Here is a 6,141-nt window from a genome sequence, read left to right as displayed (position 1 = left end):
CGCGTACCTGTAGTTCCAGCTACTTGGAAGGCTGAGGTGGAAGGGTAGCCGGAGCCCAACAGGTGGAGGCTGCGGTGACCAGGAGTGTGCCACTGCACTCCAGTCTGGGCGACAGAGTGAGACTCCAACTCAAAAAATAAAATAAAAAATAAATCAATAAATAAAAGTTAGACTTTGATGCTCTCTGATCATCGTTCAAAATTATGTTCTTTATAATGCAGATTTAACTAAATAGGAGGGGGAAAGCAATCTGATTGAAATAATTTAAGCTAAGGCAGGGATGACTGAAAAGTATTGAATAATCTCAGCATTCTGCATTTTAAAAGATTAATTTTTTACAAATTAATTTCTAATCTTGGAAAAATTTAAATTAAGTCATTAAATGAATTTTTTTGGAGGAAAAGGTTGGGGAGAGGCAGGGGTTTTCTGGTGCTTTTCAGATCACACACTACTTTGCCCACATTGCTTTGGCTACATTCTGGTTGTAAAGTCATCCATGACAAGACATATGGCTACAACCTCAAATAACCTACCCACTCAAAGGGATAAGGCTTTGAAGCATTAGGTTTTAAATGAAAGTGAGACTCAGAGCTTTGGAAGTTGTTTATTGGTTTCCTGTGAAATTTCCCACTTGGTGTCTCCCTATAGGAAACTTTCTCTCTTTGTTTTACACCCATAGAGCAGTCTGACAAAGACCCATCATTACTCTCTACCTTGGAGTTTTCCTGCTGAGGGGGTAGTAGGTGAGAGATGGATGAGAAGATAAGCATCAGGATAAAGTTTAAAATTTGAGATACTCTAAATTAATGGGGAAGAGAGAGAACCCCTTGGTACCTGTCAGCCTCAGTCAACCAGGTAGATGGTGTCCTTTTTGCCCTTTCAATTTGACAGTTGGTGAAATTCAGTGTTGGGTTGACACACACCCTTGTCAAATGGGCATGCCTTGTTTCACAAGCAAATTTATTATAGATGACAAGCAACAGATTCTGCAGTGAGATTCTTCCTGGCTGGGCAATGACTGATTTGCAGATGCATGACTCTGCTTGAGCTTTGGAAATGCACTCTTTGTGCTAAGTTTTTCCATTGGGGTTTCCAACTCGTCACCAGCACTGCCCTCCTCCCCCCACACAAAGACACACCATGCAGTTTGCAGAGGTAATATACCTACTACTAAATACCACCATCACTCTGAATGACAGAACAGCCAAGACCCAAGAGAAAAGGAACATTAGTGAGCTGAAAGATTCCAAAACTTCCAAAACAGGTTGCCTGAAAACTTTGAAAAGTTTTTTTTAAATTCTGATGGATTTAGCTGCTTGTTATCTTTAACAGAAGCAGTGATGTGTATTGTTTATTAATAACTCCTATTTTTATCTTTTCATCAACACCTACCCTGCTCTTTAACCTGCCCAAATAACTTCAACCATGTCTGAGAATCAAAATTACCCAAGGAATATATGAGGGGGACTCCTCCAAAAAAATGGAATGACTTTTTGGATGGTGGGCCCCTTGTAGTACACGCTTCCTGTCCTAAGTGTTCTAGGGATTCATCGGCATCAATACCAGCTAGGTTGTTGTGAAAGGCTGCATTCAACTTCAGTGAATTTTTTATTTTTATTTTTTAGATTCTTTTTATGTGTTTGCCCATTTCATGATGGGTGATTTACAAGTGCACCTACCCACACCATGCTAAGTGTTTAGCAATTTTTGACCCCAAACAGCATGACACCCCCTCCCCATGCCCCATCCTCCCTATTTACCTAATCTCTCTCCCAGTGACTTTTGTTTGTTTCCCCAGATGAAAAAGTTATCAGAGGGAAAAGGTTTGCCGTGGCAGAAGAGGTGAAACAAAAAAATGGCAGGAACACTAACAGGCATCAAAACAGACGAGTTCAAAAACTGTTTTGAGCAGTGGAAAAAGCATCGGGATAGGTGTATTGCATCAAATGGAGGGTACTTTGAAGATGACTGAAGTTTGAATATGTAAGAGAAAATACACAATGTTTTAAAAAATAAATTCTGAGTGTTTTTGGGTCCCCTCCTCATATATATTTTTTAAACTAGATGATTCAATCCCATCTTAGAGCTACTGAATAAGAGCGCCTCAAAGGGGGGCACAAATATTCATATCTTTGTAAAAGTTTTTCTTATGATTTTTGAGGCATAGCCAAGGTTGAAAATCACTGCCTTTGCCTCATCTGGAGTAATTTTATCTTTACAACCATTCTGTAAGGTATGTATTATTACCCCCATTTTACAGATGAGGAAACTAAGGCTCATAACATTTCAATGATTGGCCAAGATCACACAGCTAAAAATTTGCTAAGCTAAGATTCATAGCCAGGCCCATGGCTCCAAAGGACATGCTCTTTCTATTCCATCACACCAGTGAGTTGTGCGTAATTTTTCTCAGTTCCCTAACATAGCGCTCTTTTAAACCAGAGTCTTGCTCTAAGAGTTTCCATTCCTCTCTTGGTTGTTAATGCCATCAAATTGATGCTTTTCTACTCTTTTAAGTCTAACCATCATTTTCCTGGATAGAAAAGATGGAAGCAGCATGGGCATCTTTTGTTGTGCACCAAAGCAATTCTATAATCTCCCTGTAGTTACTACCATTATCCTGTTACATTATTAATCTCAATCCATAAAATAAACACACACTCTCTTTCTTGCTCTTTGTCTAATCAAAAACGAAAAAGCCCATTTTGGGGATATGGGAAGATTGTTGTTGTTGTTGATGGTTTCTGAATCCTTAAGTCATGGTGGGTATTGGCCTTCTTGGCTCTCTTATTCTATATCCATTCTGCTTGTTTTGTGTTTGGTTGTATAGTGTTCCTGTATTCATCTTTTGTCTATGTATAGTATAAATACTTATAATAATTATAAATTATAATTACTATGCTTTAATTACCCAGGCATAGTTACTTCAGTGTTATAAGTCATAAAACACTGTTTTCCTCGAAAGGATTTTAGAGACCTTATTTGTTCCAATGATTTTCAAACTTTTTCTAGCTATGAACAGAATCCCAGTGTATAAAACAGACATCAGTAGAACCTGGTAGAGCATGAAGGGAGACTGCCTTCTCCATCTCTTTGGGCCTTGAATAGCTGCATAGCACAATTTTTAACACACTGTTATAATCAATTTCCTAATTTTACTGATGAGGGAATTGAGGTCCAGAGAAGTACACCAACTTGCCCAAGATCACATAGCATGTAGTAAATCGAGATCTAAAATTCAAGTTTCTAAATTTGAAGTTCAGTGCTATTGCTAACACACTCCATGTGGTAAAGATGGAAACCAGCACCATATCCAGAAATTCTTAAGAAAACCATGGTTACAAGAGAGAATAATAGTATTAACAGTTAACATATCTTAAGCATGTATTATATGCTGGACACTTTTACTGCTTTACTTCTGCCTATGCTTTGGTTGTTTGAGGATGCCTTCAAATGCGTTAAAGTACTGCATCATTTACATGTCTCTGAGCGTCCTTTGAACACATCCAGCACCTCTGCCTCTTCATCTCGACTTCTAGTGCCTTAATTCAGGTTCACAATTGTCCTTTTTTTTTTTTTTACAAGTAACAACTTTATTGAAATGTAATTCACATACCATAAAATTAACACATTTAAATTGCGTGAATACAATGGCTTTTAGTATGTTTACAGAGTTGTGCAACAATCCCCACAGTATTATTTTAGAATATTTTCACCACTTCAAAAAGAAACCCCATGGCCACTAGTAGTCATTCCCCTTCTTTCCCCTCTCTGAAGCCTGGGCAGCCACTAATCTATGTTGTGCCTATGAATTTGTCTATTTGGGATACTTTATATAAGTGAAATTATATAATATGTGGTCTTTTGTAACTGGCTTCTTTCACCTAGCATGGATTCAATGCTCATCCATGTTGTAGCCTGAATTAGTACTTCATTCCTTTTTGTGGCTGAATAGTATTCCATTGTATGAATAGACCATATTTTGTTCATCCATTCATCCATTGATGGGCTCCTTATCATCTCTTATTTGAACTACTGCAATAGCATTCTGACTGGTGTTTCTAACTCCATTATTTTCTCTGCTCTTCCCATTATCATTAGAAATATTTTGCAAAAAAGTCAATTTGCTGTTGCTGTCTCAGTGTTTCCCTATTCTAAGCAGGAAACCACAAACTTGACTGTCTATAGAGGCAAGGTAAGTCATGCAAAAGCATGAACTTGTGACATGCCAGACAAGATTTGAGAGGTGGGTTCAGTGGTCAGTTGGAGAGTAAACTCTGCTTAAAGGCATTCAAATCTTAAAAAATTACTATGCATATCTAAAAAAATTGTCAGGCTGCTTTTCTCTATGCCATGTCTACTGGAGAACAGCTAAACCACCTAGCAAGGCTCTTTATCATCACCTGACCCCACTTTTATCTCCAGGTTCCTCTCCCGCTTCTCCTCCTCCTTCTCTCCCTCCCATTTCTTTTCACTTCATGTTCCAGCAGTACCATGCTTTTGGGAGGGCCCAAATTAACGTTTATTCTTTCTGGCTTTTATGCCTTTTTCATTCCCTCTACCTAGAAAGCCCTCCTTCTCCTTCTCTCCTACAGAGTTTATTCTCCATCTTTCAAGATCCAGCTTGAATATTACCCACTCTACCCCCCTTTGAGCTACCTCTACCTCTCTTATCATACCTACTACATTGTAATAGAACATCCTAGCCGGGCTCGGTGGCTCAGCCTGTAATCCCGCGCCTTTGGGAGGCTGAGGTGAGTGGATTGCCTGAGCCTGAGGGTTCGAGACCCGCCTGGGCAACTTGGCGAGACCTCATCTCTACAATAAATCAAAAAATCAGCCAGGCGTGGTAGCGCGCGCCTGTAGTTCCAGCTAGTTGGAAGGCTGCGGCGGAAGGATCACTGGAGCCCAGCAGTTCGAGGCTGCGGTGGCCGGAAGCGGCCACTGCACTCCAGTCTAGGGGCAGAGTGAGACCCCAACTCAAAAAAAAAAAAAAAAGAACATCCTATAGCTCCATCTCCCCTATTGTACTATAAGCTCCTTCAAGACAGAGAGGTTGTTCTAATCAATATTGTGTTTTTAGAAACTTATCAAAATACCACTGAAACTCCTGTAGTAGTTTGTTTGTTTTCCTGTCCTACAAAGGATGTGTCTCCAGCTGGCAAGATTCTCCAGCTAATTATTTTCTGGGTATAGATGCTCATCACTCTCCAGTGGTCCACAAACAAGAGTCTCTTATACTACTATATCTGGCTAGGGAGAAGGGAGATTTCTTTGTTTTTCTCTGAAGCAAATACTCACTGGATCCCAGGAAAGGTTTAAGTGGTACTTGGTTCAGAGCCTTCTGAAGTTGGTGTGTTGGGGTCTGAAACTGGACATTGTGATACTGGTTTAGCTGCCTCTGTGACTTGTACCACACAAAGAAGATCCTTATTGTCTAGACCTGTGAAGTGAGTAGGGTGTTCCAAGTGGGATGTTTCCTGGAACTTGGAGAGTTTTCCATGTGGACCTCCCTCATGCTCTCTTTCCTTTCCCTCCCCACAGTCCTCAACGCCCGCTTCTTTGTCCCAGCCTCCTCCAACTTACTTTTCCCTGTCAGTCATTTATCCCAAAATAAATCATCAAACCTCATGACCCATCAACTCTCCGTTTTTTTGTTTTTGTTTTTTTTTTAGTTGCAGTCTCACTCCGTCGCCCAGGCTGGAGTGCAGTGGCAGACTCATGGCCACCCCAGTGTCGACCTGCTGGGTTCCAGTGATCCGTCCATCTCAGCCTTCCAAGTAGCCGGAACTACAAGCACATGCCACCATGCCTGGCTAATTTTTTATTTGTTGCAGAGACGAGGTCTCGCCAAGTTGACTGGGCTGGTCTCGAACCTGCGGGCTTAGGCAGGTTCGAGACCTCCCTCGGCCTCCCAAAGTGCTGGGATTACAGACTGAGCCTAACTCTCCTTTTGACTTATAAATTTTGCAGCCTCAGAGGATCCACTAAGGTCAATGCATTTCCTCCTTTTCTTTTTTTCTGCTGGTCTGCAGACACCAGGGTAAACTGTCAGTGGTCGCTCCCGGCCACCGCAGCCTTGACCTGCTGGGCTCCGGCGATCCTTCCGCCTCAGCCTTCCAGGGAGCTGGAACTACAGGC

This window comes from Carlito syrichta, unplaced genomic scaffold (genome assembly GCF_000164805.1).
Source record: "Carlito syrichta isolate Samal-C Ts95f unplaced genomic scaffold, Tarsius_syrichta-2.0.1 Scaffold312060, whole genome shotgun sequence".
Lineage (NCBI taxonomy): Eukaryota > Metazoa > Chordata > Mammalia > Primates > Tarsiidae > Carlito > Carlito syrichta.
This window is presented reverse-complemented; position numbering follows the sequence as displayed.